General features: G+C 38.2%; 1 protein-coding gene across 3 annotated transcripts in view; it reads left to right on the forward strand.

Moving 5' to 3' along the window:
• Positions 1 to 23,380, forward strand: part of GNAL (G protein subunit alpha L) — a 202,165-nt gene that overhangs the window by 142,791 nt on the left and 35,994 nt on the right. The gene's annotated exons all lie outside the window — the stretch shown is intronic.

Raw genomic sequence — 23,380 nt, forward strand, 5'->3', positions numbered from 1 at the left:
GTGTTGGCGATTTGTCTAATTGGCAGTATGGTCAGCAGCAATGCCACAAGTCTGTTGTAGCACTCAAGTGTTTTGTTTTTCTGTCCTCTCTGCTCTCGGTGCCAAGGCTGAAGCAGAGGAAACGCGCCATGTCACTAAAGGACTTGTCACGCTTCTGCCACAATGGGGAATTTCGGTGCTTCAGGTCATAGTTTCTTTTCCCTCTTTCCAGACTATTTTTGGGAAAGAAAAGGATCCAGTAATGATTCATCGTCACATGGAAGTGAGGGAAAATTACATATGTGTAGGAAGGAACTCATTTGACCTCAGTGGACTGAATTTACCAAAACTTGGGCATTTGCTCACAGTCTGGAATGGCTAGAAATGAAAGCAGTGGTTGTACACAAAAAAACATAGAAAGTTGTCCTAAATTGTGATCAGTGGGTTTCCCCTCTGCCCTCACTCACCACCACCGCCATGGTACAGATCTGAGCTATGCTTGTTGAAAAGTCCAGACTGACTGTTTATGATATCTATTAATACACTCAAATAAGACATCAGACCAAGAAAATAGAATAAAGACATGTTTTTAAAATAAATGAATGTAAAACTTACTTTACTGATCAGTAAAGGCTGATGTGTCTCGCAGTCCTGCTTTGGAAAATGGTGCTTAAAAGACCAGGCAAAAAAAGGAAGACAATGAGTTATAGTATTAATGGTACTGTGCCTTCCCTTAAAAAAATTATGCCTATCTGCAGGCTTTGACAAGGAGAAGAATGTTAAGTCTTATGTTATGTCCAGAACCAAAACACAAGTGGGGAAAAAAATGGATCTAGAATGAAGTCCTTTGTCCTGAAACGTAAAACTAAATCCTACTACCTTTTTTCCTAAAAGCTTAAAGGAAGATTATTGGGGTTTTTTGTATTTATCTTTCCTCCATATCTTCTAACTGGCTTGCTTTTTCTTTATTCTGAGATTATTTATTATAGTAGTAAATATAACTCTTGCATAATTCTTCACCTTCGAGACACTTTATGAAATAGTATTTGATAACTTAAATATCCCGTGAGTGTATCTGCACTTCCCATTTCACAATCTACCTGAAAATGTAACAGCTAAGTGACTTATCCACGTTTACAAGCCTTCAGTCTTAGAGCAGAGACTTGAAAATCGGGAACAGCCATGTCATTGATCTGATCAAACAGCCTTTTTCTCACAGGTATTGATAATTTAAAATGGTGAAGTGTAATCTTAACAGAAAGAAGATACTAAAAATACACCCAACTTTTATCTGCCCCACCATCATTCCTTGAAAATTAAAATGGTACCAATAGAGCCAATGAAAAGGAGATTTAAAAGTTCCTGTGTCTTGGCTGCATGTGTGTATTTATATATTGCACAACAACAGTAGTTGCTTTACCCAGAAAAACATTTCTTTGCTAGCATTGGATGGACCTTGTTCAGAGTGGTGGGTTCATGTCCGCCTTGTAACTGACAGAGCGTGTGAGACTAGGTTAGAAACACAGTTCTGATATGCATATACGTTTTCTTATGTGCACTTAGAAAATACTAACTGTGAGGGTGCTGTCATTCTGGCACAGCAGGAGTGGATGGCGTTTCTCTCAGGACCTGTCCATGGTCATCTTTAATTGGTAAAGGAAAAAAGGGAAGGAGTGTAATGCTGATACATATGCTTACTGTGGGATTTTGTAACATCTGCAGTGGTTTTATTACACTGGCTTTGGCAGAAAGCATCCCACGCCATCAGCTAAATCCTAATCTTTTACTTGATAGCCAAGGAAGAACATTATGAGTAGGTCACCACTAATTTCTCTGCTTAAAAAAAAAACAAAGCAAAACCAAAAAAATCCCAACCTGTGTTAAAAATATCATTGGATCACAAGTTGGGTGGCTGACTTAAAATACTGAAAAGGATTATTAGCAAATTATAAAGTCAGCAGCCCAACTTGCTGACTGTTAAGTGAGTTACAAATACAGTGTATTTTGGAATAGTTTAATTTGGCTACAGTACAGAGCTTCTGTATTTTTAAAACTTAAACTAATTTTCTTTATTACTGTGGGAAGAATATTTTTCTGGAAACAGAGGTAGTAGAAAGATACAAAGGCAAATGTTTTCTTTACGTTAGTCCTGAAAGTTGCTTTTCCTTGATCTTTAATGCCCTTTTAAATTACCAGGGTACTGTTCCTTCACGGAAATGAGGATGAGGGCCTGCTTGTCAGACCATTTTAATATTCTTACGTGACTCTCCATGTATCTGCCCTTCTTCTAAGTGTCATGTTGGTACATCATGTGATATTTGTAACAAATATGAATCTGTGACCAAGCCGGAGGTCAGACCTTGTGGTCTGAGAGTGGTAAATGTATCATAAGCAAAGATCTGAATTGTTCCTTATCACTAACTACAAAGATATTTATGTAACTCTTGGAGGGGGAAGTATTGCATGGCCATCCACCATATTTTCTCCTTAATGAGCTTCATATATTTCTTCAAGATTAATATCATAAAACTGGCAGGTGATTGTTTTCCCCGTCTTCTGATTTAGTATTTCTTCCAAGTTAAATTTCAAGTTTGATTTCAAAAAAGGATATTTAATTTGAGAAGTTGATTTGATTTAGTTGTGTCCCCATTTGACTTTCTAGATTTCAGCAGGTTGGTTTTGTTTATGATGATAAATCTTACACCTTACTTTGGTTAACTTTAGCATATTTTGAATGACTGTGTTTATGTCCATATTCACATACTTCATATTCAGCAAATTCTAGGTCTGTAAGGGACTTTCAGATTGTGAATTAGTGTTGTCTTGGCATTGAACTGTCTAGTATATAAATAATAGACCAAAATATGTTCATTAAAAATTTCTTGTAATTCTGGGACAGTTTTCTAAAAGCTAGTTTCCTATAAGATTAATGCAACTTCATTTTTTAATATTTCAGTTTCTTCATGCTAGTTACTGAATGCCCAAATTTTATTGTAGCCATGGAAGAGGACTGCAAAGCAAACTTCTGTGAATGTAGAACAGATCAAAACAAATAAAAGTCCTGGTATGATAGTCTTCATTAAAAAAAAAGATCCAGAAAAAGAGTTGATGAGTTGATTATGTGTTATTATAAACTTCATAAATTTAAGTAAATTAATTTATTTGTCAATGAAGAGATACAGAATTTCCTTTTAACTAATAGCATACCACAAGGTAGAGTTACAGGTTGTAACCGCCTATTTGGTGTTATGTATGTAAGTGGCTTGACTTCACCCTGATGCTGGTGAAATGGTTTCTGTATTACAAACCACCTTTCTTCACTTCAAACAATACCACGTGCTAATTAGGGGCTGCTCTAGCAATCCCAGAAAAGCCGCTGAAGTTACTTTTTGCTTGGAGATCCAACACGTGTGCCCACAAACAGCAGTGAACTTGACCTTTGCAGAACATCAGTCATCATTGGGGGATACCAGGCACCCCCACTCTGGTAACATCCATCCCTTGTTTTGATAAAGTAAGAGTTGAGTTATCTTAGTTTTGGTTAGACGCATGTCAGTTATTCAGTTGACTGTGTAAAATTAGTTGATAGGGGATTAGTTGATTAATTGCTTAGACACTATCAGGGAAAAGGTGGTAGTTTTAGAGCAGAAGAGTAGACAAGCAGAACAAGGCCCTTTTGAAAGGGGAGAAAAAATACAAAACCAGAACGTCCAATTGTCTTTTTAGATCACACACAGTTTGCTCAAGGCATCATTGTTAGAAAAAAAATTAACTACCTTCAAGTTTATTGGAAGGTTCCAGAGTTGAATTTGTCCCATTGCATTCACATGAAATAACAGCGTGTGTGTGCATGGGTGGCCCTAGCTGGAAGGGTTGTACTTTGGCTCACTGAGTTTCTCGCTGTAGGAAGTAAACCAAGGGTTTAAGGGAACGCTGCCCTCAGCCAATACTTTATCCCAGTTTGTCTATCAATCTTCTTTCCCTGATAAAATATGCCACCTCTGATATACTTAAGTGCAAAGGCCTAAATTGGTCTCTATGCAAACATTGGGGCTAATAAAACTTGATTATGCAAGTTCTCAGGAAAGTAAACACAAGGGATGTGAACTTGGCCAAAGAAAATTGATTTTGTATTTGAGCTAATACACGTGGAAAAAACACACCTCGAGTTCTTTTTCTTTGCGGTTATTCTATCTTGCAGAAGGATTTCAGCCAAATTCTGAGGCATCTATCCTGGTATTAGGTGGAATTAAAAAAAAAAAGTTCTTTGTGTTGTCCACAGATTCAACTCCTGATGTGAGAAAACAGATAATTCTTTTTCTCAACAGCAGCAGTTCTTGAAACCAAGATTTCTTACTTTCCTTGTGCTGTCCTAGAGATAAGGTTTAATTACTAGCATGAACATAGTCATCCCTAAATTCCCTCCTACAGTCTAAGGTCAGAAAACCTATCTTGGCATTATCTGTTTCTTTTGTCTAGTGTGGCACTTCAGTCCGGTGTGTTGGCATGTACACAGACTACATGCATGACTGTAAATAAGTATGAGCATTAGTGCAATTTGTGTACTTTCACTTAGTGTGGCTTCATGTTTTGTTACTTAATACTGCTTCTTCTAGGGATTTTCCTAGAAGATTGGCTGTATCATACTCCAAATTGGATTCTGCTAAAGCTCTCACAGAGACAGGTCACACACAGGCTGCATCGACTCAGTGGCACCTAAGTCCTTCCTGTGGTGCCCTCCCAACACCAGTTGTCAGTGAACCCAAGCCACCTGCAGCAATGCTGTTGTTCTCAATATTAACATTTTCAATGCCAAGGGCTTTATTCATTCCTAGTTCTGTCTCCTTTGAAAGTGCCAAAGTTGGACAGCAGGAGCCCCATAGCACCCCAGTTCTATATCACTGAAGGAACCAAGAACAGTTTCTTTATCATTTATGTTCTCCAGGAAGATGACCAACAAGAGGTCCAAAGAATCTGACCTAGTGTGTTTGCATATAGCATGACAAAACTGCAACAGAAAATATGAACAGAGTTACTGTTGAGTAAGAGACTGTTTTCTAGTTTACGTAGATGTATTATCTGTGAAATCTTAATCCAGCAATCTATATTTAAACTGGCAAGTAACAAAGATCGATAATCAAAGTATCTGCACCACTTAGGGAAAAAGTCTTAAGGAACTTAAGTCTTTCATTTTTCCCCTGGAGGAGTAGTGTGGTATCTGTGTGTTGTGACATCGTTTGAGACAAAATCCAAAATTATTTCCTTTAAATCTGCTGGCTTTGTCAAACACACCACTGTCTCTGTGTTTGGAAAGAAACTGTTGCTCCGAAACACAGCACCTGCATGCTAACAATCCGAGTGCCAGACTTGGTTCTTGTTAGGACCATAATGCCTGCGTAGAGGAAACAGAAACAGAGAGGGAAGACGATCAAGTGTGGAGAGGGAAGGCAATCAAGTGACTTTGTGCAGACGTCCCTCTTGGAGCATGACATGTCCAGCCTCAGGTTTGCAAAGTCCTGTTTGTGCTTTCTCTGTTCGCTGCGTACTTTGAAAACACCTTGGTATTTCTTTGCATGCCTGAGAAAGTAAGGCGGCTCATTGAAAGGGAAGCAGGCCCATGAAATACAGCTACTGAAATAATGGTTTTGTTGTGGAAAGGAAGGGAGGAGGGGGAGAGTGGGAAGGAGTAGCTCAAGGAGTAGGGAGGAGGAGAGAAGTTGTCTTGCATACTGATCAAAGAATCATGGTCTAAACCTTTTTGAAGTCCTTTACACATGGCAGTAATATGTATTTTCATCTGTAACGTAGTATGACTATGGCTTTGGATTCATATTTGAAACATGCATTTTATTGGCATACTAGAGCCAGAAGGGGTGAAACAACTCAGAACCCCCTTTCATCTTCGCTTTTTGTCTTCAATAAAATTTCTTTCATAAAAATGGATGGTGAAGTAAATGTGGATGTATGTGTGATAAATTAAGGTAAACATACTGCTTATAAGCTAGAGAATATTATTTTTTAAAGCAGTGATTCTTTTAAAACTTGGTAACTGCTTATTAAATACGGAACAAATACTTTTTACTTAGAAAAATGAGGAAAAGTATTAAGTATAAATGTTTTCATTCCTCATGTAACTAAGTTTTTGATGGTGATACGGGAAAACTATAATAATATGATTTTCTTCCATCTAAAATTCTGTTTTCGTTCATATATAAACAACTCACTGTGATGATGAAGTTTCTTCATTTTTCTTTTTAAGATCTCTCATGCACTATCACTTTCAAACCTTAAAAATTCATTCTGTAAGTTAGAAGCAAATTTTGTTTGGTTAATTCATGAACAGGTTTTTTCCACTCACCTGATTTAAAGTATAAACCTTAACCAACTAGTAAATTGTTACTTAATGATAGAAAAAAAGAGAGGGGTTATAGAGTAATTACTTTAGCCTTATTGATGAGTCTTCTATATAGAGGTGGTTGCCAGATAGGACAAAAGTCATTCTGCAGTGTGTGACGCTTACATTTTTTGCTGTTTACTAACTAGTAGACCACACTCTTGAGAGGCAGAATTGTGGTTTCTTAAAATATGCACTGAGAATTCTCTGAAATAACCTTTTCATCTGCTGTGATTTTTTTGTTGTTGTTGTTCCCCTTTTTGCTCTCACTTACGAAAAAAAAGTCATTAGACTTTGCCAATTCTATCTCAATTTTGGTAATCAAAATGTGACCATGATGTTATGGTACTAGTAGTTAGAAGTACAAAAATGTGGAAGAAGCAGCAGCTGTAGAAACCCCCAAAATGCCTTTGTATTTTCAGTGTGGAGGAAGTAGCGGTATGAATATACCATTTGCAAATAGCCAGTATGGCATACGGGCATGTACCCGCCTGTTTTAGCCACTTCAGTTCACAAATGCTTTCCATACATAGAGAAGACAATAATATTTCTCAATTAGAAAATAAGAGAGAAAGTAGTTTATAAACAGAGCACCCTCTCTGTCTTTTAAAAATTACTATGACAAATATTTTTTCCTATTAACTAGTTACCATCAGAGAAGCTTTAAGCAGCCCTAGATGGCTGCTCAAACATAAAATTAAACCATACGTTTTCCCACACACTTCTGTGTGCATGATGGTCTGTTTTCTGCAGTTTTAGCACAAGCAAAAATGTTGAAAATGTAAGGCAGAAAAACATAAAATATTCCTTAACCTCAATTTAAGGTAGTAATAAAGTCTAAAGACCAAACAAAGTCTAAAGACCACGCAAAGTTACGACAAACGCATGAAAGTACACTTTGACTCTTTTTAAGATGTTTTCTTAAACATTTCTAGTTTTCTTTGAAAAATACAGCAAAGCTGACTTTATTCTGTTGAGGAAGAGTTCTTTCCTCCCTAGTCAACAATATTTTCAGTTTTTCCTGGACGCCTGATGAATAGTTTTCTAAATTTTTTTCCTGACTGGTTGCACATGCGGTGTAACAGTAGGTGCAGGACGTGTTAGTCGAACACAACAACTCAGCCTCATTTGGAAATACAATCCATTAAGCGAATTAGAGGATTGCAGATAGGTCCATCAGCTGAGCTTGTCTGCATTTAGCTTTTTGTGTTGGTATCCTATATTTGATTTGGAGAAATGTTTTTCCATATCCCTCCTGCAGAGATAAACTGCAGACTTTTGCAGTTGCATTTGCAGTACACACTTCAAGTGCTTTTGGAGCCTGAGCAAAAGCCTGCTAAAGAATCAAGACACTTGGCATCACCCTCAGTATAGATGCCCTTAAAGTGTTAATATCCTTTAAAACAAAGAAAGAGCATTCTGTTGCTTTTATTATTAAAGAGGAAAGACTGTGTTTAGTTTATATGACAGCAGTGAGGACAGAATTGAATAGGTACTGGTATGGGGCTGAGTCAGTGAACTGGCACAGTGGGCCAGTGTGACTGGTGAAAATGGCCAGAATCTGGGATATTGAATAGGGGGAAGGGAAGGCTTCTCCACAGGACTTCGACTTCACTGAGAGATACTTTGTTTGAATTTTGTGTATTACAAATAATATGAGGTCTTTTTAGAATATATTAATGCAAAATAATGAAGTTAAAAAGCAGGCCTTGAAAGTTGCCTTGAAAGGTGATGTCTTTCTAGAGTACAGATAACTGCCAATAAAGAGAACGTTAAAAACTCTGTATTCCCTGCTATCAAGTTGAAGAAAGAGTAAAACTAAGCATCGTTTATAGTAATCGTGCTGATACAGCTTAACTCCGGAAGTCCTTATTGTGAGTCGTTGCTCAGTGTCAGCATCTCAAAACTTCTACAAATGAAATAGAACTGCAGATGTTGGTTATCTAGAATCTGCATGCAGGATTTATGAGTAGATTTCAGAAGGAAGTTGTAAGTCATTCTGTCGGTTCTGGTGTTATTTATATGCTGTTCTTGCTTTAGGACTCTTCCAGTGTATGCGTGGGAGAAAGAGTAAACTATGACCAAAGCCAGCTTCATTATATTGCAGGGAACATTAAGAGTCACTTATATTTACTCCAGTTCTCCAGCTTATGTCAATGGATACAGAATTTAATTCAATCTGTTCATTTAAAATTCATTGTTGAGTGTGTGCATGTTCTCAGTGGAAGAGATTAGTTGGTTAAAGAATACATTAGCGTATTAATAAGCTTATCATTATGTAACACAAATGTATTTTAAATTTTTTATGTGGGATTTTTTTTTAACTATGCTCTAGAGAAAAGTGTTTTCCATATTCTGTTGCCTTAAGTCTAACCTACTGTGAAACACTTGTTTACATAATAAATTTCATATAATACAACTATATAATAACTATAATAACTGTAAGTTGGATGCTTAAAAATGTATTAAGAGCACTGAAAATTTAATGGCAGGTTATACGGGATACTGTCAAATTACTTACACGTGGGGTTCAACTTTCCTTAAATGCCACATGCATTTGTTCACTTAAGAGATGGTCAGCTTTTCTTTGTTCAAGTAGACACTTAGGCACCACAGGACAATGAAAGTCAAGAGTCATATTTCTTCCTTAAGGAACTACTCACTGGCCAGACTCTGCGTACATGGGCTCCTCTGTGCTAATATATGTACACAGCCTTGTTTATGTTAGGATCTTCAAGAAGCCAGGGTTTGGGTGGTGGTGTTTTTCTAAATTAATGCTGCACCAAGAGATTTGAAAAAAGAAAGATGGTGGAATGTGAAGAAGTTAAGAAATAAGAAAATAAAATACAGTTTATACTGTGTTGGAAAAATATGAAGGCTAAGCCCCTATGCTTGAAAAAGAAATTTTACACCTCAGACTAAACCAAAATAGAGTCATGGTATTTGTCAGTTTGGTTGTAATCCCGATTTTAAGGTAAGTCAGACTGGGAGACTAAGCAGTTTAAGGGCGTTTCTTTACGTCTCGTAATTAAGTTAAAGCTAATTTTGTTCATTTTAGTACAAGACAACAATGATGCTGCCAGAATTTTTAAGAAGTTTATTTTACTTTAAAGAAACTGTTTCAGTTGTGTCTATTGTAAAAGTATTCTTTCTGATTTAATTAGAAATGTTTGTTATAATGGTGGGTTTTTACACAAAGTTTAATTTGAGCGTAAATTAAGCAGTGGAAAAGAAAATATGTATAAAATGTATCAGCAGACTTCCTGTTTAATGGATACAGCAAATAATTGTCTTCCAGAGTAAAATTTGTGAAAGTTCATTTGTTCTAGAACTGGATCAAAAATTAGTATTTTCCTCATTTTACTCCCCTGACAATTCCTCTTTTTGTAATCAAAAAAGAGAGATGAACTTAAGCAGTTATACTTAACTGCTAATGCAGGAAAAGGTGTCTCTTTAAATCAGTTGTATGGGTTTTCTGAGAATAGTTTTCCATTTTCGTTCCTTTCATGAACATTGCAGGGGAGTTTGGGGGTTTTTTGTTTTTCAGATACTTTATCACAGAAATTAATTGGGCTGAATATCAAAATAACATTTAAGTACACTTTTCTGACTGAAACCTGCTGATGCATTTCTTGACTCCCTGCCTTTGCCTCCTTGCCATTTTTTGTCTCTGTAAAAGAAGGCTTCCGTACCTTTCTTCTGGTTTAGAAGAATGTGTTTGGAGTTGAGAAGATCTGCATTCTGGATGTTAGCATCCTGAAAGTCCAGAGGTACAGATTTTGGATAATTATTGTTTATTAAGTTTCTTTCCAGCCAGTTTAATGATCAGCATGGGTGTCATTTCTTGGCCTCCGCTTACTTACAGGCACAACTATGTCAGACCTGTCGTTGCCAACACTACTAGAGCAATTATTTTAAAATAATTTATTAAAGAGCAGTAGTGTGTTAGAGAGAGGAAGGAACACTATTGTCACTAGGGTTTATTCTGCTTAGGGAATGTAGAAGTAAGCTCTACTAGTAAAGGAACTTCTTTATCCAGTATGACTGTTATCTTCATTGTGTTTGTTGGCCTATTACCTTACATTGTCAGGGTCTTAGAAATTTTTTTTTCGGCAAGTTAGCCATAAACTATATTTTCTCCATGAACATACTGGATTCTGCTTTGAAAAGCTTTTCTCTGAACAGACAGATGCCAGGGAACAAACATTTTGCTACATTCTACAGAACTGGCAATCCTGGGTATGAAGTAATCACGGTAAACTATAGTTCATTACATCAGCATTGTTAACTATCATTTAGAAAAAAAAGAGAGAGAGGTCAATTGTAGTCACTAATTTTCCCCCAGTTTCATTTTCTATTAAGAACTAGATGGAAGTCTTTCTGTTTTGTTGGGGGTTTTTTTGCTTTAACTTGTGTTACGCACTGGTTACTCGCCTCTTTCCTCCGTAGTTTGTAGACAGCTGATGTTTGTAGGATCTCACATCAAGGCGAGGGGTTCTTCAGAGGAGGTTGTGGTGCAGAGGGAGTGCAGAGGGCACGTTGCTTCCTGTCAGTGCCAGGCAACTAGGCAAAAGTTTAGTGTTTTGACCTGATAGTACTTCAAAAGTAATTACATTATGTAAAAATGGCAAAGGAGAGACCTCTATTAAAGCTTATTCATAGAAATTAGTTAACTTACTTATAAATACACCATTCTGTACCTCTGGCAGGGAGCTCATCATAATATACAATATGTAGAGGATGAAAAGAAGAAAAAAGAGAAGATGGTAGGTGGGTGAAAATAATAAATACAGGGTTTATAAATAAGGCAATAATAATAAAGCAATAAGTATTTTCAGGCAGGAGTGCAGAGTCTTAAAGCACTGGACCAAAACATAACCTTGCTAGTAGTCTCTTATGACTGTTTAATGAAGGCAAATGTTAAATGTATAAGACTTCTCAATGTCAGGGTTTAACCTCTGTCCTGATGGAAATGAGCAGAATGGATATGGGGGGAAAAAACACCACCACATAAGATCCTGAAAACAACCTGGGGAAACTTTGCTGGGGACATCTATTTCCACGCCATATGAAGAACACAGCGCAGGTGACTGTTCAGAAACGTGAGTAAATACATGGCTACATTCTGAGCAATTAAGCCTGGCTAAAATGCAGTTACAGTAAACGAGATTAGTATTGTTATTGTGAAGTTATCATAAATCTAAAGGAGAAGACCACAAAAACTGAAATATAGAAGGAAATGCCTTTAACAGTAAAGAAAAAAATTCCAGCAAAAAATAATCTTCCGTAGACATTCTGTGAATTTCTTTAGGAATGAAGTAGTTGAAGGACAGTTCCAAAATATGTGATCTTCTGAACCCTTCAGACTGTGTGATGAGCTTAAAACAAGTGTCTTTCTCCACAAGCAAGACCAGTTTCTTCATCTCATCTAACATTGTTGTTCCAAAAGATGGGTATCTTCTACCTGGTAGGCTAGGAGCACAACACACTTTTTTTCTGAAGGAAAAATAGAAACGGCTTTTCAAGTGAAAAGTCCCAGTTTCATTCTGCCTCTAATATTGATTGTAATTGTCTTGTTCTGTGGATCTCAGAGCACTGGGGAGGGTTTCTGGTTTAACAAGTGTTACTGTCCTCTTTCCCCAAAAATAGTGGATAAGTCCACCACAAAAAAGATGGGCAAGAACAGTGCTCTCTAGGCACAACACTCAGTATTTTCCTGTACCTCGACAAGTCCCTGAAAACCTGTGAAGGAGGTTGTGAATTCTTCAGAGGACTCGCTTTCTCCAATATTTGGCAGGTTAAGAATTGCTGATGTTTTATCAGTTTTCTTTCTTAAAATGGAGACAGAAGCATATTTTGCTGTCACACTCTTTTGGAGAGATCTCAGCATAAAAGCTGCTTATTTTCTGGAGCTTTTTCACCTTACATGTGTGCAATAGTTGTTGCAGCACTGGCTGGAAGTCTTCTTAGCAGAATCCAGCATGTCTGGATTTTACTTGCATTGTCCTTTTTCCTCTGTTCCAGTTCACAGACCTATGACTGACTTGTGGTCTTGATCTAAATTACAACTGTATCTCTTTTTGTTGGCTGACATATTTCCCTTTCTTCTCTCCACTTACTAATAGTATCTGCAGATCAGTTTCTTTGCTTTATCCTGTTTTCTTTGTTCATTGTTTTATTCTTGACAGATTGACCATTTGCTATGGTATGGGCCACATTACCTTGAGGTAATGTGTCAGCTTGGTCAGTCACAGTGAAGTTCACCTATCTACTTGGATATGTAAAGTTGGCTTACTCTATCTACTATTCCCAAGCCTCCTTTGACTTTTTTTTAATAATTTCATACTTTCCTGTTTTACATAACTGCATAGGAAGAATGCAAGGCTGTTCAGAAATTATCATGTGTCTGTAAAGACTAGAGAGCACTGTAGCATTTTTCAGTGAACTAAAGGCTTTGCATTTATGCATTGAAGAAGTTCGTATATGTGATTTTCTTACTGCATCCTATTAGGGAACAGATCATTATCAGACCCATCTGACCCAACTTTGAAATTACCTTAATATTTGTATTGTGTAATGCAATTATATTTTTCTGTTGTTCATAACACAGTTGGGGGCTCTTTTCATTTGTCTGTAAAACTATCTTGATTGGAGTCTGCTTTCCACATAATTCTTATTGTGGCAATTCCATTCTATCTGGGCATGTGGCTCCTTCTTCATACCTTGTGATGAAAGAAGAGATCATACGTAGCGATTTGTTTGGTAAGTGCTTGATCTGGGCATGCACGACAGAGAGGGCACTGTTTCCAGAGAAACCACAAAATTGAGTTTAGGGTAGAAAATGGGAGGAAAGAAGGGAAAAGACTTCTTTTCATTTTAGACCAACTTCAGCAGTGCAGTCAGTACTCCATGCATTTTGAAATGGTTCTGCTTTCAGCTAGGAGTCAGCCATAAATCCGACAGGGAAATAATGGCAGATGGAAAAGCTTGTGAGTGTTGTGGGCATTTGCAAACCGTTACCATCTCCCTGGATGGATTCCATACAGTGCATTTTGGCATTCTCAACCTACACTGCAAATTGTTTCCACAAGACAGTTCATAACATAGTGGCAAAGAAGACCCCAAGATTTTATGTACAGTACCACCTCACTTACAAAGGTTAGCGATACGCATCCATTCTGCTGATATAATCAGACAAAGCATACCAAGAGGAGAAAAGGGAAGAAATGGGCATTTCCTTCAGAACAGGTGTTTTCATTTTTTACTAAATCCATTCTTGCTTCATGATTCTCGAGTAAAAAGAATCCATCAGAAACTCCCACTAAAGTATGCGGGAAGTTCCCAGATATTGCACTGTGTGCATAAATATTCGAACTATTGACAGATCAAATACCGAGTTTTATATGCATTTCTGCTTTTATGTAGTTTAGGTAGATAACATCTCTCCTTCTCAGATGATGACAACCTTGCAGAAATAAAGTAATAAGTAGAACCTGGTTTCAGGAAGCAAACTTCCTAGGACCATAATCCTTTTAAATACTTATTTCTGTGCAATACTCTTTGTCTGTAAGAAACTACCTTTTGAATTGAAAGGCGCATTTCTTCTCCAATTACATGGGCTCACCTGAAATTCTTAAATCCTAAAGTGCCCAGTTAGATGAAGTACTCGAGCTCATTTCTGAGGAATGTGAGGACTCCTTATATGTTTCTCTCTTGCTAAGAGGTGAAATAATCAAATCCTAATTGTTTCTCAGAGTGAAAATAGAAGAGGGCATTGAAATTAATCTTCTGTTTGTTATCCGCTGGAGGCCAATAAGGAGTGTGAAGGAAAGAAAATATACGGAATTGTATTAACCTTCAACACACTTAGTAACAGCAACAAAAATGCTTCCCATCAACAGTGGAAGATTTTGAGTGACAGGGAATGTAACGGCAGACTGTGTGCGGCATGACAGGGGCAACTGGCCATGCAGAAGAGGTGCTTCCCTTCCTTCGCGGCTGTTTCATTGTCTTTTTTGTTCCAAAATGGGGCCCCGGGTTGGCTTTTGCACGCCCTCCCTGGAGCTGCTCACGTGCGTAAACTCAAGACCTTTCTCAGAGCATCTCTCCTCTGGGTTAAATGTAATACAGTTGCAAGTATCCATTCAGATCTGTGACTCACTCATCTGCATACCTTGTTCAGTGCTCTGAGATGGAAGTGACTTACCAGTTGCAATTTTCTGCATCGAAAAGTGTGTATTTTTCCGTATATACAGTTGTGTGAGCAACAACGCCTGTGTTACACATGTGCAGGTAATACAAAATATTTCTCACCAGAGTCATGTCTTCCAGATTTGCTACCGACTTGAGAAGGTAAGGGGGCTCTGAAAATAAGCTGCTTTCCTTCGTCCTCCCTGCCTAGCTGCTGCACTAAATGGGGCTCTGCCTCTTAGTCCCTCGTCTTCAGTCCCCTGTGTCACTTCCCCTATACCATTCCATCCCTGAGGCACTGTTTAGTCTCAAACTCATAAATATTTCACGGGTCATTTGGGGGTGATGGCTTTCAGAGGAGTATGCTGAGATGTGGTATAGAGCCAAACCTGCAGCTTCATACGGTAGTCAGGTAATGCCGGAGACATTCTGCAGACTTTGAAACAAAGTATGGTGGTCCAGTATTGTGCATATTCCCAGAATATACCAAGCAGCAGTGTTTCTCCATTTTAAAAACAAAAATCCTTCCAGGTCACTGCATGATTCTCTGTTCTTATGCAAGATTGAATTAGAGGTAAAGTGGCTTTGGTTTCTTAGCATCACTGTGCTCATGTTGCATTGTATTCTGTTCACAAAGCTCAAGGCTGATTTTTGTTCTGGTGGTGTAAGTTGTCTGATTACAGTAAGATAACACAGTATGGAAGCTGTTTTTACACTAATCTTATTTGATTGTCAGCTGTAGGGCAGGCTTGTTGGTAAGCCCATTTGGTGAAATTATACAGGTTTGGGGATCTTTTGGCTATTCTATTTGTAATATTCTGTTCTATTGGAAGAATGAGACTAAATTGAAAGCATTCCTCTTCTTTTTTTCTTTTTTTTCCCCCCTGCTCTCTCCTTCAGCAATCATGGCATGTTGCTTTGTATTTTCCTTGGTGGTAGTTTGAGATACAGTTAGATGCCTTTCTAAGGATCAGTTTGAAACTGTGCGATACAATGCACAGTGATGTGAATGGCCTGTTGTCAGCACTGGTTAAAAAAGCTGTGACAAATCAGCAATGGAGTGGAGGGGGGGATCGGTTTACAGCTAGGAAAACTACAATGGCAGTTGTATTGGGAAATTAATGTTCTTTTGGTGTGGTTTTTTATTGCCTAAATGTCAGTGTTTCTCAATAGCTTGCTCATAGGAATAGGAGTCAAGGGAATTGTCAATGTCCAAATCACAGAACATGTGCTATTGTTTGAATTCTCCTCAATTTGTGAGCTGCTCACAGCAGGCTGTAATCATGTATCATGCTGATTTTTTGTATGTTTTGTATTCCGTTTCTTATGACTTTTGTCTTTCTTATTTATACAGGGGAAGCAAAAGGGCAAACTAGATCAGGAAAAAGAGCTTCGAGATGTAGCTTTACTCAAGAGTGCATTACCTCGTTTGGCCTTGGGGTACTTTATCTGTGTCTTTCAGTTTACCTGTGTGTGGAAAAAAAAAAGGCAGTGCCTTCCTTAAGACCTTGTAAAAGCTGTTACTGTGTTTGATATTAAAAGTTATTGTGGAGGAGTCATAGGCTTTTTCAGTACAATACAGTCATAGGTATTGGCTTGTCTTTCTGATTGCTCTGAAATAATTGTTAGTGCTGCTCTTTGCCAAAGTCATCATTATTCTGTCTAGAAAGTATCAGTACAGCTTCATTACTTCCTGGAAAGTACAGATACAGGTCTGGTCCTTCTCAATTCTCTTTGTACAGCACATCAAATGAACTCTGCTCCATTTTACTACGGCTTTAGATGAGACCACATTGTAAGTTTGTAAGAACTGGGATATGAATCCTAATAATCAGATTTATTAAAGTAAAATGAATGCGGCCGAAATTTTTTAGTTCCGCTTTATAATTTAAATATTTTTTTATTTTGTTTAACATTACAGATGTTTTCAAGTTTTTAGAAGAATATTTGCATTAGAATGAAGGCCACATGATAAGCAGCATAACTAGCTTACCTAATCTGTGATGCAGAGGTTGTTGCAACATCTCCTAAACAGGAGGGGAAGAATTAGAAAATGATTGAGGAACATTTTTCCCTAACTAGCTCAACTCTTTGTCCACACTGGGAAAATACACCACGTTGGAAAACTGTTAGCCAACAGTTTTGTCTTTAATGTGCGTAAGGACCACTGTGTAAACTGTGACCAATTCAAACGTCATTAAGTGCCATTTTCCCTATCTATACTAACAGTTAAACTGTGTTCAGTAGTCAATGTGTTTTTACAGTGTGCCAAGTGTAGGCAAAATCTGAGTTGTTCATTGTGAAATACGTACACGAAAGAGCTTTTAAACATGGTAAGTCTATGACTAATGTTAATGCTTATAGGACTGTCAGGGACAATGTAGATATTTATGTAGATATTTTCCAGTAATGACTTTGAGGGTTGTTTGCTTTAGACTATGCAAAACAGATATAATACAGCCAGCCAAAGTTAGGAGTCTTTGCTCCTTGTAATAGAAAGAGCATCTTCTATGGAGGATGCTTGAGAGGTGCCAAGCTAGATGATACAAAAGCACCCAGGTGTGTTTAACTCGACGAAAAATGTTGTCTTCAAAAGGTGACCCGCTGGCTAGTTCAGGCTGCATTTCAGAAGCATCAGTGAAGGCAGCAGACCAGTGTAACCACCGTATCTCTTAGAAGAGTTCATGCAGGGGCTGTTTGCCGTGGATTTCCAGTGATCCAGCAGACTAGGGAGAAAGTGACCATTCAGGGCTTTGAATTGTTAGATGCAATAATCTGTCCCTAAAATGGATAACACTATATAATCTGTGGTTATTGCATTTAGAATAGATACAGGACGGCATCTCATTATTTTAATAAATACAGTGCAGGTAGGCAGTGTTTGTAATAGAGTGTCTTTCTGTAGGATGGACTGCTAGGATTATGTATGCTATTTGGTTTCCTGTATTACAGTTTCATCTGCCATCTGTCCATTTTAGGCATGCTAAGCAATATACCTGGATGGACTGTGCCTTACAGAAAGGCTTGGCTTTTTCTCTAAGGTTTTATCGGAAGAGGAGCGTGAGAAGAGTCACACCCTTAATCAGTTTGGCTGCATTGATACAAAGGCTCTTCCTAAGAGGGTTTTCCAGAAGGGCTCATTCTAGCACAGACAAGGCCTTGGAGAAACATATTCAGTAATCCCCCCATCCATCAGCTGTGGTGGGGACTTCTTGTATTCTTAGCAGTGGAGGAGCCCCCTTGCAATCTCTCTTCATGCAGCCAGTGCAGCCACTCTCTCTGCATTCCTCTGTTTGCCCCATCTACTGCAGACAGTGCAGCAAAACCTCCTTGCAGTTAGAGGAGAAGAGAGGACTTTCAGAAAGAAAAGGGACTTTTCGTAAGACTTGAAAAGCCTATCGTTAAAGCACAAATTATTTTCTTTGTTTTGTAGTTCAAAAATATCCTTTCTTTAAGCTGACTCAGTCGTCTTTACTTTTTTTTTTTATTAGGTCCGTTGCTTGAGCTGACCTTTTAAAAATCTCTTTTGAGTGGCTTTGATTTTTATAGGGGAATCCATTATGGTGTAAGAACACAAACAGCATAGGGGTTCACTGCCATATAATATTTCATCGTCTTAAAATAAGTATTTTCTTCCAGTTGCTTTGGTTGGTAGTTAAAAGCTGCTAGAAAAAGATCTACCTATTTTATTTGTGATGTGATAGAACTGGGAAGGAAAGCAATAAATAATGATAACAACTCTTAACGTAAACTTATTGTCCACTGGTGAGGCTTATACTGTTTTCTTTGTCACGCAGTGAGTAGTCCCACTGTAAATCATGTCTGTATTTAAGGTTTGTGTTTGAGAAGTTCCCAGAGTTGTCACAGGATTTTCAACCATCCTTGCTATTTTTGCTGTGGATTTTCCAGCTGGTATTAGGAGGCACTGCCCATGTACTGGCTGATCTATGTGTGTGTGGCAGCTAGTCCTCCTAAACAGACATATTTCTGGAAATTCAAAGGTAACTACTAGAGTAAATTCTGAGGGCTAAAAGGTATAGCACAAATGGTAATATATTTGAACTACACAGTAGCTCTTTACAAGAAATACTGATTGCAAGTTGTACAGAGTTGCACCAGCCAACATCAGTGTAATTCACAAGTACACCTTGTCTTATTTTTAATCTTACAGCGTGGTACACTACACCATGCATACTGCATTGACTTGCTTTTATTTTACTGCTTACAACATGTGAAGTTGGAAGGGGACTTCAGATGTCCCTGTACCTCGCACAGAAAGGGAACTCCACAGGCCTGCCCGGCATATCTGCTGTTGCAACCAGTCTCTTGGCCGCATTTTGAGATGATAGTCATAGCTGCCTCCAGACCTTTTAGTTCTGAGGAGTGGTCCCTGGTCCCCTGGCAGAACTGGGCCCAGCCACTCAGTCCCAAAGTTACAGTAAATAATAACATTTTCTGGATTGAGGAAACTTCAGATCACTTCATAAACTCCTTCCCACCCATGCTGGTACAGGTGATTAGATGACCCATGACAAGCCTTTAAAATTGCATGCGTAGATAGATTGGTCTCTGTTTCTCCCCATACTTGAGCCTGAGTCCAAAGAAGAGCAATGAAGCTGGTGAAGGATCTAGAGAACAAGTCTTATGAGGAGCAGCTGAGGAAAACTGGGGTTTAGCCTGGAGAAAAGAAGGCTGAGGGGAGACCTTATTGCTCTCTGAAACTACCTGAAAGGAGGTTGTAGAGAGGTGGGTGTTGGTGTCTTTCCCCAAGTAACAAGCGATAGGACAGGAGGAAGTGGCCTCAGTTTGTGCCAGGGGAGGTTTAGATTTAATACTAGGAAAAATTTCTTCACCGAAAGGGTTGTCAGGCATTGGAACAGGCTGCGCGGGGAAGTGGTTGAGTCACCATCCCTGGAGGTATTGGTGTTTCTATGGTGTAGATGTGGCACTTAGGGACATGGTTTAGTAGTGGACTTGGCAGTGTTAGGTTTACCGTTAGACTCGATGATCTTAAAGGTCTTTTTCCAACCTAAATGATTCTCTGAGATAAACTGAGGTGTAGAATTGTGGTCAATAAAGCCTTTCTCTGGCCCCGAAGGAGGGAGCTGCTTGAATATGTCTCTGTATCCCTTTGCTTCATCAACCCCAACTCTGTAGCAGATGACCAGATGTCCCCAGGGCATGTTTTCTAGCTACAAGATAAATCTCACAGCAAGCAATTTCCTTCCATCAGTTAGGGACACGTGCATAAAAATTTAGACTTTTTTTCCTAAAAAAAAAAAATCCCTGAAAACTTGTCTTCATGAGAAACACTGCTTCATGTGGCAGCTGGGAGAATGTGCTTCCCTTTTTTTAGCATAGGGCAGCCAAAAGCTGTTTGTGGTTCTAAAAAAGTAGTAATATTTGAAAAAGTACAAATCCAATCATGTTGAATATAAAAGATCAGGATTGTCTTTTTCTTCTGGACTTTGCAAGGAATGTGTAACTTTTGGACGATGCCTCCTGACCTGAGGTGGTGATGGGTGAGAAGTAACAGCCGCCCCTCTTGAGGAGTTACAAAAAATACTGGCATGTGCTGTGTTAAACCACTTTGAAATATACTAAGGCAAGACAATGACTAGGATTAGAGAAATGTGGAAGTTTGTAGAACTGGTGGCAGTGGTTGACCGCTTATATCCACCAGCGGATCTTGTTCACAGGGGAAGTTGGAGGAAAGCTAGCTATTACTACCACTTTCTTTGCTCTAAAGGAAGAGGGCCCAACAGAAGGGAGCTTCAGATAGTAGCAGTGGGCATTTTGATGTATATTTTTACTACAGCTAAGATAACGTTCTAGAAGTGTAGCTTATGTTTAAACTCTCATTTGGGGTTCTTGGTTTGTTTCATTTTGTTTGGGTTTTTTTTGTCAGCACTTCCCATGCATTCTGTCTTTCCTTTCCCTGGCTTTTCTAGCTGCTCTTCTGGAGCAGCGTGCTTTTTGTTTTAAGGTATTTGTAAACTTTTTTAAAAGTAGGGTTTTAATTTACTAGAAACATACTATGTTCGATAATTGCTTAGCAGGGTGAAGCTGGGTCAGTTTGCTTTCACACTTTTATTTTCATGGCCTTTATTTCACAGCCTCAAGCTTTTATTTTCCTTCAGCAGTAAGGCAACAGATGCAATTAACATTGCTGTAAATGTTTCTCACCTGGTCAGGAAAGGTATACATTAGAGATTGTGTCTGAGGTATTTCCTGGGATCTTTCATGATATTGCACATGTATTTTGTGCACTGGGACATTTAGATAATGCGTCTGGCAACTTCCATCCTAGCTATTGTCTGGAATTAACTTTGCAAAGCTGAGAAGTATCATTTAGTTTGTAGTACGTTTTTAAAGGTGCATGTTAAAGATGTGACCTATCTTGTGTAACTATGGGTAGGTAGGAAGATGGTTTTGAAACGCTTCCTGTATTGCCAACCATTTTACTCTTCAGAAGCAGGGGAGGAAAAAGGAAGTAAGAAATGTAATCTAGCCATATTTATCCTGCACATGGTGTTAAAAACTGAGATGTCCTAAAAGAAGCAAGAATGCCTTTAGAGGTTGGTATTTATGGCCATTTTCTTTCCGTTTATCACAGTCACAGCATACTAGCTGGGAATCTAAATAAGTAGTCAGCTGAATATACACATGGCTAGGTTATCTCATTTCTAGCTGCCTGCTTTGTTTATCAAGCACTTATGTAACGTTCCAAATTATATTAAGGCAGGGCCGAGCTTTGTATTCACATGCTGTTATCCTAGTGCTGGTAGGAGAGATGAACAGAGCAGGGTGTGAGGTGTTTAAAGGGGTAGCTGCCTCTGCTCTGTCTTCTCTCCTAAGCTTAAGACATTAGATCTACACCCCATCTCTCTTCTGCTTTCTAGCAATTACAGTGCAAGGCTGCAGGGCTTCGTACTTCATGCTTCTGTCAGCAGCATGGAGGTGCAGAGCTAAGGCTGCGAAGGCAACAAGTGCCAGACTGTAAACATTGATTTGAATGCTATCAAACTGATTTGGGGTTGGAGATAGACCAGGGATTTTCAATACATGTTTATAATTAAGAATGTAAACAGAATTTCATGTTTCTATGCCCCAGATACAAAAAGAGACTTTTAAAGCTCTGGTTTGAACTCCTTGAAAATAAAAGAATTGAACAGTTAGGGTAGAAAGGAAAATGACACTCCTGCGAGCATTAAATCATACCATTTCCTCGCTCTCCTCCTCTCTCTCTCCATCACACACAGTTGCACAGAAAAACTCTGCTGCAGAACTGCTGTATTTCATTCTTCTCTTAGACTATACCCTTTTTCTGAACGTGTATGCATGCAACGGAGTTTTGTTTGTCCTTTTCTTTCCCCCACGGCAGGATGTAAAAAAAGGGTTTGCCCAAAACGTGTATTGAAGTTAATAATTGTCTGTTCAATTAAAGACCTTTTAATGGTAACACAACACTGGATTTTTTGTGTAAATAGGTTGATATAGATTCACTGTGACTATTACTTAGTCATGTAACTCATAAGCAGCTAACTGTAGCCAGCCTAAACTGGTTTCAGGATTTTGTTGGGAGTTTTTTGGCCAATAAGTCATAACCTCTCTTGAGACTTACGAAGATTCCTTTTTAGCCGTCGTAGTTGCTAAGTAATGTCCCTACTTGGATAACAGTTTAGATACCAACCCTTAAATTGATAGCTTGCAAACAGACTGCTAAATTTATGGAGAGCGCCTTTCTGGACAAAGCCAGCCAGTTTATTTGCTGTTTTTTACAAGATTAAAGCCTTGAAATCTCTCCCTGCTTAAACTGCTGATTGCCATCTGAAGTTTCCTTAACTTAAAAGTTCATATCTGAAATAAAATCTGAATCCCAATTTACTTATCATCTTCATTACTCACCCTAAAAACTTTTAAAGAAAAACAGTCCTTCCTTTTAAGTTTCGGAATTTTTATTCATTACTTCAGTGTTCCTGTCTTCACAGATTTAAGCCATTAAACAAATAGTGCATTAATACAGATACCAGATTTAAGCCATGCCTGTTTCTGATTCAGTTTTCACTTGAAACTAGCTCCAGCTCAGCTGGTGACACTCCTAGACATGGTGATACAAATGAATATCTGAAAAATTCCACTTCAGAAAATTAAAACCCCTTCTTTTTGTAGAAAGAAAAATAACCACTTACTTGAACTTACTTTGGTGTTTGAATTTTAACATAACCTTCGATTTTTTTCAGAGAAAGACGTATGTCGGATTTGTGTTGAGGTATGCATGCAAAATACTCTTTCACACAGAGGCAGGTTTTGTGGCAGAGTTGGTAAAATCAGCATTTCCTGAAGGACGTACTTGTATGATGACTTTTATGGCACAATGAAGAAGTTTATATAGAACATCTGAAAGCTGTTACAGCAAACAGGAGGTTTGCAATTTTACTGTAATTTGTAAACTAATTAAGAAAATCCTTAGGGCACTTCCCCTAAATAAATGTGGGCAGTAGTAGCCCTTTGTAAATTTCTGTTCTAAATTCTAGGCATTTTTAAATAGTGTAGTCCAACTGTTCAACATTTTCAGTTAAGTTAGTATTAAACCAGCTTAAAAATAAATGAAACGTATTAAGCATTTTTCCCCCTAACTGCCATTAACTGCAGGCTTAAATTTTAAATTTTCAGTGATGCATTTCAAGAGGCCAAGTGAGATTAACAGTGCAAGCTGCACAATCGTACGTCGCTCACCCACTAACAGGGGCCTTCTTTTCTGTGAGTTTCCATAAATTAGATGTGGAGCCAAAGCAAGCGGAAGCTATTTTTAGT

Source organism: Gavia stellata, chromosome 3 (genome assembly GCF_030936135.1).
Source record: "Gavia stellata isolate bGavSte3 chromosome 3, bGavSte3.hap2, whole genome shotgun sequence".
In the NCBI taxonomy this organism is placed as follows: Eukaryota; Metazoa; Chordata; class Aves; order Gaviiformes; family Gaviidae; genus Gavia; species Gavia stellata.